The sequence below is a fragment of the Mustela nivalis genome, assembly GCF_964662115.1.
Source record: "Mustela nivalis genome assembly, chromosome: 2".
NCBI lineage: Eukaryota > Metazoa > Chordata > Mammalia > Carnivora > Mustelidae > Mustela > Mustela nivalis.
The window spans coordinates 57,595,629-57,614,490 of record NC_139021.1 but is presented as its reverse complement, the minus strand read 5'-3'; the positions used below and the strand labels follow the sequence as shown (position 1 = coordinate 57,614,490).

Below are 18,862 nucleotides of genomic sequence, written 5' to 3'. Positions count from 1 at the left end.
AAGAGTACTTAAAAAAGAGTACGAAGAGTAAAAAAAGAAGTATTTTTGGCTTAGACTCAATAGTGATAAACTTGTGAATCAATGTCAGCAACTGCATTCCCACCCTCATCCCCTCGTTCGTATGAATGACTGCTTTGAAGGTCAGCTGTCTTTTCCCCTTCCTTTCCTACATTTCAGTGTTTCAAAGGACAGAGTAGTTTTTATTTTCAGGGTAAGGTAAAGAAGAAGCAAGAAACTGGAGGATTTGCTATCATTAGGATATAATCATGGGTATTTTCACTTGCATTTTACACCTAGCTCTTCAGAAGTGACTGTTCATTCACAGTCATTAAATCCATATTTATTAGTCTTCTCAGGCTTCTGTAACAAAATATGCCAGACAGGGAGGCTAAATAGCAGACACTTACTTCTAACAATTCTGGAGGCTGGGAAATCCAAGGTGCCAGCCCATCTGATTATCGGTGATGACCCTTCTTCTAGCTTACAAAGAGCTCTCTTCTTCAGTATCTTCATATGAAGCACAGAGAGGCAGCGGAGTTTTGTGGGGGCCATGGGCTCTGGTGTTTTTTTTTTCTTTTAAGGCACCAATTACATCATAAGGACCTCACCTTTATGAGTGCCTCTAAACCTAAATAACCTCCCAGAGACCCTCATATTGGATGTTAGGGACTTACCATATGAATTTAGGGACACTGGAGGAGGGGAGGGTGACACCAACATTTAGTCCACAATAACCTGTTTACTGAGCACTCACTAGATGCTGGATACTGGGCTAGGTAGGGCTAAGTGCTCAGTAATGAACAAGACTTCCTGCTTAAAAGTTCAGGGAGAAATTTAAGAAATGACCCAAAGTGTAGGATACATGAAGTATAGAGAGTTATGGAACCATAGGAAAAACAGTACCCAGCCTACTCTGTGGAGTGTCCATCATCACAATCCTATGTTAGTCACTAAAGTAAGATAGCCCCTAAATATTTTTCTCCATTTGTGTCTTGGAACTTTTACTTCCTAATTTCTTCATAGCAGGTGACTTCTGACACAAGGTATTAAATTACACCCATACTTTTTTTTTAAATTTATTTTTTATTTTCAGCATAACAGTATTCATTATTTTTGTACTACACCCAGTGCTCCATGCACCCATACTTTTTGCCTTGAATTTTCTTCAACTTTGGGTTTTAAGATTCTCAAGAGATAGACATGCATGACATTCTTTCCATGTGGAAATGATGAAGTGCTAGAACCTAGGTGAGGTTCGGTGGGCTGAGGTCCGGAGCTGATGACCAAGAAAGAATTCTTGAGACATCTTTGGTGCAAAATGATGGTTTATTAAAGCATGGGGATAGGACCCCTGGGCAGAAAGAGCTGCTGCCCCAGGGATGTGAGGAGTGGCTGGTTATATACATAGGAGTTGGATAGGTGAGGACAAAGGGGTGTTCAGAAGGGCTTATTGGGGTAAAGAAGACTGTCAGGATATTGAAGCCCTGGTTACTATCAAGCCAAGGCTGCTTTCCCTCTAATGAGGCACTAATATAAAGAAAATTGGGAATCTCCTGGTGGAATGTCACATTCCTGCTATCAAGCGTCCTTGTCAGTGAGATTTAGGTTTAGAAGAAATTTAACTTTATTAACTTTTCCTTCTACCTCAGCCTCCTTCAGTTTTGTATATGGAAGGGAGGGTGACATTAGGGCTTGAGGAACTGAGTTATGTGTCTCTGGAAATTGGGCTATTGATAAGGTTACTTCTTTGTTGTAAATCTCAAAGACATTTGTAAACCAAAAGAGACTCCTGCCTTACAGGATTGTGATCTCTGCAAGTTAACTATTTGTTTTTCTTTTAGGGCAGTCAGGGGTGCCTGAGGAATGTGACACATATTACCGAGCTGAGTGGGTGGAGAAGGGGTTCAAGGTGCTAGCTTTTGATTTGTCCTTAGCCAGCCTCCTCCTCCCTCATCAGAAATACAGCATTTCCTTAACAGAACTATCTTTAATCTTTTTCTTTGGTATTTTCAATTTGGGGATAATATGGTAATACTTTTTCTAAGATTTCTAGAATTTCACAAGGATCAAATTTTACACTTCTATCCAAAAGCATCACCCAGCCCTACCTGCCTCTCTGAAAAAAATCACGTGATGGATCTCAGAGAATGAGGCAAGAAAGTAAAGATTGCTTGGGGTTTTTCTTCATCACTCCCAGGAGGTAGCTTTTATGAATTCCAATTCCAAGAGCAACTCTGAGAAGCCCTGAAGGAAAGCATTATCACTTCACTGTCTTGGGGAGGTGCTTGGGGAATAATCCAATCAACATGTGTGAGAGGCATACACTACCCCACCCACATTCCCAGTCTCAAAATGACTCCTGATGTGTAATATGGAAATATTTTTAATCCCCCAGAGTATTTTTAATCTGGGGGCTTAAAAATATTTTGCTATAGGTATTATTATTTTTAGATATTGCTGGGGTACAGTTAAAGTTATCTAAGTTTAGCATGGTAAAAAATCAGCAATTTTGAATGGGCGCTGTGATAAATATGGCCAGAGCCTGCAATTTTTTTTTTTTTTTTGCTAAAAATAAAACCATACCTATTGGTTCTTCCTCTCCTTTTCAGATGGGTAATCACTGATCAGACTTTAGATACACTCTAGATGCCCCATTGTCCATGTCCGTTTTTGAATACAATGGATTTTCTTTGACCTAGGGGAAGAAAAAACCTGTGCCATCTTGAATCATGACTGTTAGCAAAAGGAATGTGAGAGTTGACGTAATGAACAGAGGTATGGCTTGGTTAAGTGGGTGGACTCTGGACTCAGCCTCTCTTAATTTAAATCTGAATTCCATAATAATAAAAAAATTAAGTAAATCCCAATTCCATGTTTGCTAGGTATGTAACTTAACCCTGTATCTTGGTTTGCTCATCTATAAAATGAAGCGATGATAGCACGTATCCCTTTGTGTTGTTATTCTACCTTCAGAAGTTTGTGTGAGGATTAAATGTCTCTGTGCCCCATCCATCCCTCCCTTCCTATTTGTCATGGTTTTCCTGAGGAAGAGAACCAGTAGTAGGTAGATAGAGACAATAAGAGAGAGAGAAATAGAGACACACAGATGAGAGAGATTTTACAGAAGTGGCTCACGTGATTATGGAGGTGTAATAACAATTTCTGAGATTCTGTAATAGATGTTTTGGTATCTCAGCGTCATGGGACCATGATAATAACCCAAGGTTGTTTTCACCTCCACCGTCCCAGTGTTTCTGTAGGGGTGTGAAAAATCTCACTACAAACCATCTACAAACAGAAACATTTGTGTTTTGCTTCCTGCCCAATAGGAAACATCTCCACCTAGTTAGCTGCCTACTACCATAGTAATAAAGGCAAATTTGTCCAAGTTTCTCTCTGCTTCTCCCTGTGAGTGACCTCATGTGGCCCTGCATGGTGTACCATGCTTCTATCCTCTGAAGAACTATGAGTAATAAACTCTTCTTTCAAAGGCAATAAATAAATAAATGTAATGCATGTAAAACGTGTAGAACAGTGACTATCACATGATAAGTAATAAGTATTAGTTATTATGCAAAGGAGTTTTAGAATCTCTACATTTATCAGGGAATTCAGCTGAGTCTGGTTTATTAAGGAGCTCCTGTCACCCTTTTTATTAACTGGAGAACATTTCAGGCTTTCTCATACTACATTAACTAACCTAAATATTTACCCAGGGCTCTCTCTTAAGTAACAGGCCCTGCCCCTAAGCCAGTATATTAAGCAGGGAATATATCCAGAACTACTTTAAGTTACTTTCCAAAAATAACAAGTCTCTGAACATGCAGTACCCTTTAAAGCTGTATTTAATCTCTGGGAGAATGTGGACTGTCAGTTTGGAACTACAAAAGCCATCAAAGTTTATGTTTTGTATACAAGTGCCTATAAGTGACACTGTATTAACAAATGTGGTACCTCAGATCTCAGGTGAATTTGGGAGACACATTCATGCACTCATTCAAAGCACAGGGAGGTTGCCATTTCCGATAGCAGCAGGATTTAACAATGGTGAACCTAAGACTGGGCAGCGAGAGGAAGGAAGAAAATTTATAATAGAGTGTATTGTTTATTAAAAAAAGGTTATAATACAAATCATAATAAAAGGTGCTGTTTGTCATTAAAAGAGATTTCATTTTCCCGAGGATGAGGCCTTTACATTTTCAGACTTTCATCATCACTTGTATTATCTCAGGTGACTAGAGAGTAGGAGCAGAGGGAATCCGTACTACCCTCTGCTTTCCCTGGAATTATCCACTCAGCGTGCAGGTCAGTGAGAGACCAAGTTGTCTTATCCCTGAGGCTGAAATTCTGGATGTTCTCAGGAGAATAATAATTGTGAAAAACAAGCTAGCAGCAAGTACATCTCTAGCTCCCTGGGTAATTCCTCAAAGCCTACTGATGAGGCAAGTTTACAGGATCCACTCTCCCTGAGCCAGCATCTGACACCAACACCTCTGGCAAAGAGACACATGGCTGTAACTTACAAGTGTGGGCCAAAAGGGCGGGTTAGGAAAGGCTTGATGTGGTTTATCTCATAAGGGAAACAGAAGAGAGTTATGACCTCACCCTTTGCTTGGAGGCTTTATAGTGCCTTGGCAGATACACACTGGCCTTGGGGTTAAGCTTGTAGAAAGCCCATGTCAACAGAGGGAAACACTGTGACCACCTGTGTACTTTGGCTGTAATTGTGTATATAGAGCAAGTGCGTAAAAAGGCCTGGGAAAAGCACAGGAAAGCAGAAGTCAAGGTAAGTGAGGCTGAATAAGATGGCACTTCTCATGATACTCATGAGTGTCACCTAACCACACAGCTCATAAGGTTTGGTGGACCTGCATAGGCTCACTGTAAAGTATTGTGAACCTCGAAGGAGGGAGGCTGCCAAATAGAACACTCTTTGGAGGGATCCCGAGGTCAGAGTTGAGCTGGACAAATTGTCTGAACTGAAAAAATGGAGAAGTGGGGAAAAGAATCTGAAACACCATTGAAGATGGGTTCCCAGGAGAGTTGAAGACCAAGTTATAAGAGAAACTGAACAAGAGTATTGACCTTGAATCAGAGTAGTCCCAAAGGCACAGGTGATTTCAGACTAATGGATACTGTGAATCAAGAAGGAGCTCCTGCCTCTGGTCTCTTCCATCAACCGAGTGCTTATGTGGCAAGCAGGTGGCTGAGAGGCAGGAACATTTGTTTAATGGGGGTGTGCAGACAACATCAACTCAGAAACCAAAATTTCTTATCTCTACACTGGAGAGTACTATTACAAAAGGCTTTGGTTAGGTAGGCAACAATGTAAAAATAAAGCAACTTAAAAATGGATTAGAAAATTAATTATTACCCTATTACCATTCAATTCAGCTATACCTTGAAGAAGCTGAAAGGAAATCCAACTTTAGGAACATTTTTTCATTGATAAGCAAAAACAAACTTGTGCAGCCATGAGTATTCTTGGTTTTGTAGTCCTTGGTTTTTGACAGGTACACAGATTATGTTGCCTCCAGATTAACCAGTAATAGTGTCATTCACTTACAGAATACTGCACAAAGGATTCAGGTGTTCTCACATCCATGCCCTTATTTTCTCCTATTAAGTCTGTGAGCTATTATCTAACTTAATAGATGAGGCGTCTTTTATAAATAGGATAACAGAACTAACTAATAGATAAAGGGCCAGAATCTAGTACCTCATTTCTATTACAACTAAGAAAATGAATTGTTTGAGTCTTTTTTTTTTTTTTTTAATATTTTGTTTATTTATTTGACAGACAGAGATCACAAGTATGCAGAGAGGCAGGCAGAGAGAGCAGGGGGAAGCAGGCCCCGATGTGGGGCTTGATCCCATGACCCTGAGATCATGACCTGAGTGGAAGGCAGAGGCTTAACCCACTGAGCCACCCAGGTGCCCCTATTTTCTGAGTCTTAAGTTAAAACAAACTCAGCACTATATTTTGACCAGACATATACTTTTTAGTGGCTTCCCCTGCTCCTTTTCACTATACTTGGAAAAAAATGTTTGTGTAGATATATGGAAAAAGAACTTAAATGTTTTAATTTCATGCTGAGGGCAGATGGTTTATCAGTACCCTCAGCCTGCAGTTACTCAGGCCCATTTCCCAAAGAATTGTAAATTTTTTAGAGTCAAGCAGTCATTTAGAATCTATTACCTTTGAAAGCAATTGGTCAACATTTACCAGGCAAAGTATGGTCATACACCAAGTGGTCATCTGAGGCTTTGGAAGAATTCAAGTATTCAGGGACAAGTATACAGGGACTAAAGTTTAGTTTAGTTCCAAAGTTTAGTTTAGTTCCAAAGTTTAGTTCCAAAGTTTCCTGATTATGGTCCCCGCACTTTTAATACAATTTTTCACTAATATTGATTTCTTTTCATTATGTTTATTGAGGTACAGAACTCACTTAAAATGTGTAGTCAGAGCTCAAGGGCCGTAAGCCATCAAGAGGCCCCTAATACTGGGAGAATGTGCATTCTGTTCTGCTGGCAAAACAGGTAAGCATGGGGGCTGCACTGGTTAAAGGCCAGAAGAAAAGGCGATTACCTCACTGCATTTATCACAGTGGCATATCTGAGTGCTGAGAGAATAGTTTGAAACGTATCTTAAGTAACTTAATTTTTAAAAAGTAGATATATGCTTCTAGGCTTAACACCAGACTAAGAGAAGAGAGGGCAGAGATGTTCCTGGAACTATAAGTGGAAAAACTTATTTCAAACTTTTATTATCAGGTGGCAATAGAGATGAACTTTGGGTTTACCTCATCTCAGCTTTCTTCGTGGCAATGGCAACAAGATTAAGAAGCTGAGCTTATTGTTTGATTATTTTTAGTTTTCTTATGGTTTTATTATTTTACTTATTTATATCCTTTCAACATTTTATTGAAATTTCAGTTACTATATAGTGTAATATCAGTTTCAAAAGAATTAAGTGACTCGTCACTTACATGTGACATCCCGAGCTCATTACAAATGCTCTCTCCTTAATCCCCATAACCCTTTTAACCTACCCTCCCAGCCTCCTCCTCTCCAGCAACATCAGTTTATTCTCCATAGTTGAGTCTCTCATGGTTTGCTTCCTTCTTTTTCCCCTTCTCTTGTTCATCTGTTTAGTTTCTTAAATTCTACATGAATGAAGTCATTCAGTATTTGTCTTTCTCTGACTTATTTTCAGTTTGCATAATATTCTCTTACGCCATTCACAATATTGCATATGGCAAGATTTCATTCTTTTTGATGGCTGAGTAATATTCAATTTAGATCCCTAATCTTATGTGGAGATTTAAAAAAAAATTTTTTAAATTTATTTTCAGCGTAACAGTATTCATTGTTTTTGCACCACACCCAGTGCTCCATGCAATCCGTGCCCTCTATAATACCCACCACCTGGTACCCCAACCTCCCATCCCCCACCCCTTCAAACCCCTCAGATTGTTTTTCAGAGTCCATAGTCTCTCATGGTTCACCTCCCCTTCCAATTTCCCTCAACTCCCTTCTCCTAACTCCCCTTGTCCTCCACGCTATTTGTTATGCTCCACAAATAAGTGAAACCATATGATAATTGACTCTCTCTGCTTGACTTATTTCACTCAGCATAAGATTTCATTCTTTTTTATGGCTGAGTAATATTCAATTGAGATCCCTAATCTTATGTGGAGATTTTTACAGAGAAATGACTATTGGAAGTTGGATCTATGTGAAGTCTAATTCCAAACTCTGGAGTGCTCAGTCTTGTGAGGTATTGGATAAGGCAAGGTGCTGATAAATCACTGAGGTTCAATTTGAGAAACACATACTAAAATTCCTTGTCATCCCCCCAAAATGTGTCTCTGCTTTATTAAGCCTTAGCATCATTTTTCTTCAGGATTTGTATAGGAAAGCTGGAATTCTTTGTTTGCTTAAGGTACAGCGAGTCTGGAGAATAATAGTTATTTTTGAAGAAATCCACTTATCTGATTGTTTCACAGATACCTACTAAAGACCATCTAAAAGATGAAGATATGTCCTGGCAAAATTACTCTGTGGAAGTTTCAAAGTCAGCCATCATTTGGGGGTAAGAGCACAACAGATTCTGGAGAAAAAAGTAGGAAACATGAAAACAGGAAATCCATGTGTTCAAGAGGAGGAGGCTAGGAAACTCTGATAAGTGGGAATAACGTTTGAAATTGATGACAGGGACTTTCATCTTGGGTATCTTAGAAGTGTTCTGTTTGGAGGTAGGGATTTCAGATTATGTTTGTCTTGTTGCTGGCTGGAAACATGCAACCTGAATTCTGGGGAGACAGACAGGCTAGCTGGATGTCACAGGCGCATAGATGACAGCTAAAGTCAGGAAAGAAATGGAAGCCAGTCTGGGAATTCTGGTACAGTGAGAAAGCTGAGGGCCAATCATGAGTAGTGGCAGCATTTACAGGGTGAGCTAGAGAAGAGGTGTCAAAGACAAAGCATTTCCATGGGTCGGAAGACAACCAGAAAGAGTCTTAGAAAGGACAAAGTGGTAAATAATATCAAATGCTGTAGGGGAGCTTAAACAAGACAATGGCTGAGGAGTATTATTTAGACTAGAGAATTAGCAAGACACTGTGTTTCTGCAAGAGAAGTTTCAGTAGAGTTTTGAGGGCAGAATCCACATTCTAGGGGTAGAGGTATAAATAGTAAATGGGGAAGTAGAGGAGTGGCATACAATGGTTTACATTGTAAATTCAAAAACAGAATGCCTAGGTTTGAATCCCTGCTTTGGCCATTTAGTAGCTGTGCCCTTGAGCAAGTTATGAACCTCTTTGTACTTCAAGTTTTCCATCTGGAAAATGACAGTAGTAAAGGTTCTGAGGGTTAAATATGTTATTTTGTTATGTAAAACACTTAGACTTGTACCTGGCTTATAGTATGTGCTGTCTATAAATGTATTAGCATTTTTTTCCTATTTTGCCTTAAAGAAGAACATATGAGAAGTAAAGTTGAGAAGTATATTAGTTTTCTTTGGCAGCATAAAAAATCCCTTCAAACTTTGAGGCTTAAAACAATAGTGGCTTATTATCTCACAGTAGGTCAGGAGGCCAGGCAGAGTTTGACTGAGTTCTCTGTTCCTCACAGTTGTGCAATCGGAGTGCTGGCTGGTCTGTAGTTCTTTCTGGATGCTCTGAGAAAGAATCTATGTCCAAGCTCATTCAGGTTATTGTCAGGATTCAATTACTTGTGGTTATAGAACTGAAGTCCTTCTTTCCTTGCTATCAGAAGGACTGAGGCCCTTCTTTCCTCACTGTCCACTCTTGGAGGCAACCCACATTCCTTGCCATATGCCATTTCAGTCTTCAAAGCCCACCAATAGTGAATTCACACATTATATTTCTCTCACTTGTATGGTATGTGCTGGATGGCTAGTTTGGGCAAGCACACCTGAATGTACCTGTTAACTACTATCTGAGAATGTAGAGATCCCTGTTTTCCCTCTAAATTCCCATCAAGCAGAATGTGATGAATATGTTCAGTGTTCAAGGTCAGACGGTCTTAGGGTGACCTACCCAGAGCATCTCCCTGTAACAGAGTGTAGATGACAGAACTTAGGTCTTATTGAAACATTGTCCATGCAAGGAAGGAGAGACTACAGATAATCGCCCTGTTAAGTGTCTACACTGTAAAAGTAGGCTCCATGTTTGGTGCTCAGAAGCCCCAGCAGCAGATGCTTTGTCCAGTCTGCCACTTTTGGACTACCTGTATGTAAGTTCCCCTAATAAACCTGTGGTTCAATCACTATCTCTATGTGACCTTATCAGATTATCACCTACCCTTAGCTTAGTGTCTGCTGAGGTGTGGTAACACACTTTAGCTTTTTTCCCACCTCAAGAAAAAGCACCATCCCTGCTAAGAGTTCATCTAATTACGTAAGGCTCATCAAAAATTATCTCCCATTCTTCAAGTCAGGTATACCATCTAACATAAGGGAATCACAGGAATGATATTCCGTTATATTCCCAAGTCTCTCCCATACTCATAGGGTAGATTATACAAAAGGATGGGTCATTAGGGCTCATCTTAGAGTTCTGCCTGTCGTAGCAGAAAGTTAAGTTTTGTGTGAGATAGATTGGTATGTTTGTAGATAGAGGGAAAATAATCAGTGGAGAAGGAAACATCAAAAAAAAAAGGGGGAAAAGTGTTTTTTTTTTTTTTTGAGAGTAATATTGTGAAAATAAGTATTTATATAGGGTATTGGGACAGAGCTAGCTGGGAAACATGGGAAGGAGCAGAAGTATCTCTGAGAACATAGGAAAGATGGTTATAATGTATCACTGTATTATTTGATGGTTAGCAAACAATCCTAAACCTGTGGCATATAAAAATGACCAATTATTTTTCATGCATCTGCAGGGTCCAGCTGATTTTGGCTGAGCTCTCTCATGCATCTGTGATTCAACTGGTCTATTCACATATCTAAATGTTGCCTCTGCTCCATGTTTCACTCATTCTCTTTGTGGTATGAGCCCAGGCAAGTCCTTCTCATGGTGACAGTAGATGCACAAGATTTCTTGAGGCCTAGGCACCGGTATACCACCATTTTCTGCCTTATTCTATGTCTTAAACTAGGCATGTGTCTAGTCCAGTCTGAGCACAAGTCCATCACAGAGATATGGGAGCAGGGAAGAACTGACATCACACTTAATGGCATCTAAGTTTTTGGTAATGGGAGATGACTATGAATTTTAATTTTTTTCACATTGGACATGAGGAAATGCACAAAAAATCTGTTTATAGAAGACAACAGTTTAGCTTGATTAAAGGGAGTCTAAAAGGGATTTGTGATAAACTCAAACCATCACGTAAGGTTGCATCAGAAAGCCATTTAATATTAAGGTTAATATGAATATCTTCCCTCTAGATCTACTTTCTACCTCCTCATATCTATACCCACAGGAAATTGCTCTGTCTGGATTATTCTTCATTGGTCACTAGATTCTACTTAGAGTCAGCCAATAGGAAACACTAGGAGTGATCATGGGGGGAAGGAAGTGGGGTTTGGGATTTACTTTCCAGGTTTCTTCCCTGCAGACTGAGTCTTTCTACAAGGTCACAGCCCCTGTAAGGCAGCCCTCTGCATTTTTTGCCACTTTGGCTTCTGGTAATTTCTTCGTCCTTTTGCCTTTTCAGGATTAGGGGTAGTAAGGAGTCCCATTTTCATTAGTCTTAAGGTCCTATATTACACTAGAATGGTTTTCTCACATACTTCCCACACAGTATAATTTTTCTCAGCTCTCTTAAGTGGTCCAATTTGAGTATGCCACCTGTCTCCTGTTGGGATTCTGACTAATCTAGTTAAGGATTTGGGACTTCATTTAGTAAGCAACGAGAAACAATAAAATGTTAGGAGAGACCTATAAATTGAACTGTATTGTGGGAAGGTTAATATGAAAGCCACAAATAGAGAACATTATATGAGGCAGCAGACCACACAGGAGACTCACAACTGTCCAGATGAAAGGGTATGAGGGCTTATATCAGAGGCAGGGCTGTGGGAATGAAAAGGAGGAATGGGTGCAAAAACAACGGTGGGTGAAGAATGGATCAGTATCACAGTACCCGGTAGCATTTAGATGGCCAGGATGAAAGAGCAGGATATTTGCAAAATTTTTAGCCTTGAGAACTAGGAGATGAGTAATATCATTAAGAAGAACCAGGGATCGGGGCGCCTGGGTGGCTCTGTGGATTAAGCCGCTGCCTTCAGCTCAGGTCATGATCCCAGAGTCCTGGGATCAAGCCCCACATCGGGCTCTCTGCTCTGCGGGGAGCCTGCTTCTTCCTCTCTCTCTGCCTGCCTCTCACCGACTTGTGATCTCTGTCAAATAAATAATTTAAATAAATCTTAAAAAAAAAAAAAAGAAGAAGAAGAACCAGGGATCAAACCAGGGATCACAAAATACAGTGTTCTGGTTTTCACATTTGGAGATTTCCATGTGATGTTCAGTGTCCTATATATAATTGGAAATGTTGAACTCAGGAGATAGATCAGGGCTGGGAGTAATTTGGAAGTTGTCCTCAGAGATTCAACATTAATCAATTTGAGGTGCAGGGAAAGAAGCACATAGAAAGAAGGGAGAAACAAAATACATGGTCTAAGCTTGGTTTGGAAATACAATTGCTGAGTCTGGGAGGAGAAAGGAAGGAGGGTAGCCGATAAACATTAAACTGAAACAAAAGAGTCTGTGTATTTCAGCCCTTTAGTAAACTTTGAGAAACTAAATTTTTATGGATTAGGAAGTTGGCTACTTTGTTTTTGTTTTATTTTCAGGGCCAAGCCTCCTAGTGTGGGTTTTGGTTTCTCTCATGAAGACCTTGGGCCAGGGGTGCCACTTATTTTAAAAAAAGTGCAAACATTTTCTTATCTTGTTTTTAGACTTTTATAATTTGATCCCTTCCAATTGAACTATTTGTTTATTAAGTTTTTGTGTGTGTATGTGTGAAATACTATCACACTTGAGGACAAATAAGCTACAGGAACAAGAGGGGTATTAGCAATCCATGTCCATGCAATTCATAATACCTTCTGAATATTGTTGCTATTTATCTTGCTTCTTTGCCTATATCCTTTATGGGACTTCATGTTATTCAATCAATGACATATTCCCATCAAAAAGACATCTAAGTCAATGGAGCTTTATGTTTAAATCTATTGGAGGAATAGTTGTTTGAAGATAACTTCTTTGGAAGATTAATTTGTGCAATGAATCAGGCCCTTAATTCATTTATTTTGAATGCTTTCCTATTTATACTTATCTATAGGCACTTTTAGAATTGGCTTTTGTTAAACTGAAGCACACCTGACAACACTTTGGCTTATTTGACTTTTTCTCTCTGCTACTATCAGTTGCACATCTCAGGGTGAGGTCTAAGCAGAGAGGAAATTAAAAGGACAAACAAGGAATGAGCTCATTGATACTAAACTGTTTACTTTGTGCTTAAGAAAAATTTTCACTTGGAGAAATAGGAGTTTTCAAAACAGAGCAGAGTAGGAAAACCCTGAGCTCACCTTATCCCATGGACACACCAAGGTAACATTAATATTTATGCAATTAACTCTGAAAATGACCCAAAGATTGTTAGAATAGATCTTCTGAAGCTAATAGAGAAAAGGCCACATAGAAAGGGGTGTGAGGGGTAGAGACACGATTGAGAACCAAACCTCTGGCAAGATGTGCCACAAATAGGAGGCACATACAAGCATGGAGAAACAAGAGAACTAGACCCCATACCAGTCACCCTTGACACTAGGCACTCACACTGAGAATGAGTCCCCATTATGTCCGATTTTTAAAAAATTAGTGGTCTTGATTCTGGAGAGCTGGAGGGTAATAGGAAACAGAGTCCCTTGCTTAAGAAGGCAGCATTCTGAGTAACCCACATGAGACACAGCATAGAAGTAGCAGTTTGAAAAGCACCTGTAGTATACGTGAAGATTATTGACTAATCCTAGGACGGGTGAAGCAGGCATGGATTTCCCTGGGAACAAAAGTGATGGCAGGAGCCATTTCTTTTCCTTCTTTCTGGCATCCTTGAGAGCCAGATGCTTGCAGGACCCAGTATTAACACTATCTTACTAACATCATACACCATCCCTGTTCCCCTATGAACCCTCCCCATTGAACCTACCCACCTTTCCAAGCATTCTTCCAAAGCAACTTTAACCATGCCATACTGGGCAAGCAGCCCCAGCTAGACTGGTGCATTCCAAGTGACTCCTGCCCAACCAATGGGAGAAATAAAGCCACACACCAGCACCCCTGCAGTTTCTGAAGCCAAACCTGTTGGCTGGCTGTGCAAGGAGCTGGCCTTGACCTTCAGTGTGCCTGAAGAGAGTTAAACTAACTGCTGCCCTTGTACCTAACCAGCCCATGGGTGATGCAGATAGGCCCCTCAACAGTGCAGGGAGCAAACTCTCCTATAGTAGGTAAAGTGCCTGTAGTAGGTAAAACAGGTCACTGAAACTAAGGTGAAGTTGACTGCTGCCCAGTCACAATAGGAGGGCACATCAGAAGCACCTGGCTCTGGTGACCAGAGGGTATTCTGCTATATGGCACTGAAAAACTTGTGTACGAGGCCACTATTTTCAAGACCAGGAGATACAGCTAACCTACGTAATACATAGAAAAAAACACATAGAGATGAATTGAGGAGACAGAGGTTAAGTCCCATGAAAGGACAGGACAAAATTAAGTGAAAGAGCTAAATGAAATGGACATAAGCAATTTGCCTGATAAAGAATTTAAAATACTGGTCATAAATATTCTTATTGAATTTGAAAAAATAATGGATGAACTCAGTGCAAAGCAAACCTCAACAAAAAGATAGAAAATATTAAAAAGAACCAGTCAGAGTTGAAAAATTCAGTAACAAAAAATACACTAGAGGAAATCAACACAAGAGTAGAAAATGTGGAACAGATCAATAATCTGGAAAAAGCAGGGTAATGGAAACTGACCAAATTGAACAGCAAAAAAGAAAAGGAAAAAAAAAAAAAACAACCAAGAGAGAAAGCATGGTTTATGGGAATTCTGTAACAGCATCAGCATGGTTGCATTCACATTATAGGGATCCCAGCAAGAGAAGAGAGAGAAGGGAGAAGAAGACTTATAGAGCGGAAAACTTCTTTAAGTTTAAGGAGGGAACATATATCCAGATCCAGAAAGCACAGAAAACTCCTAACAAGATGAACTCAAGGAGAGCCACATCAAGACAATGATAGTTAAAATGGCAAAAAATTAATGGTAAAGAAAGAGTCTTAAAAGCAGAAAAAAAAAAAAAAAAAAAAAAGAAAAGAAAAAGAAAAAAGAAAAAAAAAGGTTACATACAAGGGAAACCCCATAAGGCTATTTACTGGCCTTTCAGCAGAGACTGTGCAGATCAAAAGAGAGTAACATGAAATATTCAAAGGACTAAAAGGAAAAGAACCTGCAACAAAGAATACTATGCCCAGGGGCGCCTGGGTGGCTCAGTGGGTTAAAGCCTCTGCCTTCAGCTCGGGTCATGATCCCAGGGTCCTGGGATCAAGCCCCACATTGGGCTCTCTGCTCAGCAGGGACCCTGCTTCCCTTCCTCTCTCTGCCTGCCTCTCTGCCTACTTGTGATCTCCGTCTGTCAAATAAATAAATAAAATCTTAAAAAAAAAAAAAAAGAACAATAGACCCAGCAAGGTTATCATTCAGAATAGCAGGAGAGATAAAGTTTTCCAAACAAAATTTTAAATAAGTACATCACCACTGAACCAGCCCTACAAGAAACAGTAAAGGGAATTTTTTAAGTGGAAAGAAAAGGCCATAACTAGAATTAAGAAAATTAAGAAGGGGAAATATTTCAAAGGTGAAAAGCATACATCGTAAAATTAATCATTTACAAAGCTAGTATGGAGATTAAAATATAAAAGTAGTAAAGTCTATTATATTTATAAAAATTAGCCAAGGGGGTATATAAAATAAAATTTAAAAGGGGGTATATAAAATAAAATGTGGAGGGGAGAGTAAAAATGTAGTTCTTTTAGATGTATTTAAACTTAAGGGGCCATTAACTTAGTATAGACTGTTACATACATTAAGATGTTATATATGAAACTAATGGTAACATAGGATACACAAAAAATAAAGAGAAGAGAAATAACAAAAAAAAACCAAAAAGTAAAGAGAAAAGAATCCAAGCATAGGTCATGAAACCGCAAGGGAAGAGAATAAGAAGAAAGGAACAGAAGAACTATAAAAATAACTAGAAAAAAAAAATGGCAGTACATACCTATCAAAAATCACTTTAATCACTATTTACAATTGTTCAATTGTAATTGTACAATCTACAATTAGATTGTAGACTAACTGCTACAATCAAAAGAAATAGGGAGACAGCATAGATAAGGAAAAAAAAAAAAAGACTCATCTACATGTTGCTAGAAGAGACTCACTTCAGATCTAAAGACACATACATACAAAAGGGAAGGGATGGAAAAACATATCATTCAAATGGAAGCAACAAGTAAACAAAGAAGCCAGGGCAGCAACACTTAGACAAAATGAACTTTAAAACAAAGACTGTAGTAGGAGACAAAGAAGAACAGTACATAATGATAGAAGAAACAATCTAACAAGAGGGTATATCAACTGCAATTATCTATGGACCCAACATAGGAGCCTCTAAACATAAAGCAATATTAACAGACATAAGGGAAAAATTGACGGTAATACAATAATATTAGAAGACTTTAACAACTCACTTACATGATTGGAAAGATCATCCAGACAGAAAATCAGGAAGCAAACAGTGGCTTTAAATGACACATTAGGCCAGACGGACTTAATAGATATATACTGAATATTCCACCCCCAAACAATACATTCTTTTCAAGTCCACATGAAACATTCTCCAATGTGCCAAAGAAATCAAAGATGAAATTAAAAAAAAAATACATGGACACAAATGAAAATTAAAACCTAATGATAATCTTTGGAATGCAGCAAAAGCAGTTCTAAGAGGAAAGTTTGTAGTAATATAAGCCTACCTCAAGAAGAAAAATTTCAAACAACCTAACTTTATACCTAAAGGAACTGGAAAAAGGAATAAGTGAGCCCAAACCCAGAAGAAGGAATAAGAAATACTAGAGTGGAAATATGAAATGAAGACTTAAAAAATAATAGAAAAGACCTATGAAACCAAGAACTAGTTCTTTGAAAAAAACAAAAACAAAACACCACAATTGATAAATCTTTATCCAGACTCAAGAAATAGATGACTCAAATAAAAAATAGATAAATAACCAAAACCACAGAAATATAAAAAATTGTAAGATAATATTATGAAAATTTATATAATCAATGAACTGAATAACCTAGAAGAAATGGATAAATTCTTAGAAGCATATAATTATCTATAATCAAGTCAGGAAGGAATAGAATATCTGAGCAGATTAATTACTGGCAATGAAATTGAACCAGTAATCAAAACAACTTCCAACAAACAAAATTTCAGGACCAGACGGCTTCACAAGTGAATTCTACCAAATATTTAAAGAAGAGTTAATACCTATTCTCCTCAAACTATTCCAGAGAACACAAGAGGAAGGAAAATTTCCAAATTCATCCTACAAGGACAGCATTACTCTGATATCAAAAATGGACCAACACACTACAAAAAAAGAAAAGAGGTCAATATCGCTGATGCACATAGGTACAAAAATTTTCAACAAATATTAACAAACCAAATCCAAAAATACATTAAAATATAATTCACAATAAATGAAGTGGATTTATTTCAGGGATGCAAAGGTGGTTTGATACTTACAAATCAATTAATGCGAAATATCATATTAACAAAAGAGTAAAAATGACATGATCATCTCAATAGATACAGAAAGAACATTTGACAAAATATGACATCTGTTGATGACAAAAGCTCTCAGCAAAGTGGGGCTAGAAGGAACATACTTCAACATAATAAGACCATACATGAAAAACCCACAGCTAACATCATACTCAATGGTGAAACAGAGCTTTTCCTCTAGATTATGAAAAAGACAACAATGTCCACTCTCACTGCTTTTATTCAACATAGTATTGGAATTCCTAGCTGCAGCATTCACACAAGAAAAATAAAAGGCATCCATATTGCTAAGGAAGTTGAACTGTCACTATTTGCAGATGACAGCATACTATAAACAGAAAACCCTGAAGACTCCATCAAAAAAAGAAAAAAGAAATAAAAAGAAACCCAAGTATTAGAATTGATCAATTCAGTAAAGTTGCAGGGTACAAATAAACATATAGAAATCTATTGCATTTCTATACACTCATAAAAAAGTACCACAAAGGGTTTAAGTTTTCCCATTAACAATTAAGACAAAAAAGGATGTAATACTTAGAAATAAACTTGACCAAGGAGATGAAAGACCTATACTCACAAAACTGTAAGACACTGATGAAAGAAAATGAAGATGATAACTATGAATGGAAAGATGATACACTATACTCATGTACTGGGAGAATTAATATCATTAAAATGTCCATAGTACCCAAAGCAATCTACAGATTCAATGAAATACCTATCAAAATACCAACTGCATTTTTCAAATAAGTTAACATTTTCAAATTTTAGGTTTTATGGACCCACAGAAAACTTCAAAGAGTCAAAGCAAATGTATGAACAAAAACCAAACTTGGATGTATCATAATCCCAGATTTGAAGATACACTACAAAGCTATATTAATAAAGATGGTAGGGAACTGACACAAAAATAGACATGTAGTTCAATGGAATGGGAGAGTGAGCCCAGAAATAAAATCATACTCAAATGCTCAATTAATCTATGACAAAGGAGGCAAGAATATACAACAGGGATAGACTACATACTCCATAAATGGCACCGGGAAAAGTGGAAAGCTACATATAAAAAGATAAAACTAGACTACTTCCTTACATCATGCACAAAAATAAAGTCAAAATGGATTAAAGACTTAAATATGACACCTGAAATCATATAATTTCTAAAAGAAAATATAGGCAAGTAATCTCTTAAGACATTTCTCTGTGCAACAATTTATGGTTCTGTCTCCTGAGACAAGGGAAACAAAAGCAAAAGTAAACTATTGGGACTAAGATAAAAGACTTTTGCATAGCAAAAGAATCCATCAACAAAATAAATGGCAATTTAGTTAATCAGAGAAACATTTATAAATGATACATCCAATAAAGGGTTAATATACAAAGTATATTATGAACTCATAAAACTCAACAAAAAACAAATAGTCCAATTTAAAAATTTACAGAGACCTGAATAGACATTTTCCAAAGACAGCATGCA

The 18,862-nt window shown here is 38.0% G+C and overlaps 1 long non-coding RNA gene across 1 annotated transcript in view; it reads left to right on the top strand.

Moving 5' to 3' along the window:
• The first annotated feature begins 4,693 nt into the window (after positions 1 to 4,693).
• The window catches only part of LOC309860627, a 154,401-nt gene continuing 140,232 nt past the window's right edge, over positions 4,694 to 18,862 (top strand). Inside the window, exons 1-3 of the long non-coding RNA XR_014309505.1 lie at positions 4,694 to 4,786; positions 6,443 to 6,540; positions 8,010 to 8,095. This is a non-coding gene — a long non-coding RNA (uncharacterized lncRNA). The remainder of the gene's footprint in view (positions 4,787 to 6,442; positions 6,541 to 8,009; positions 8,096 to 18,862) is intronic.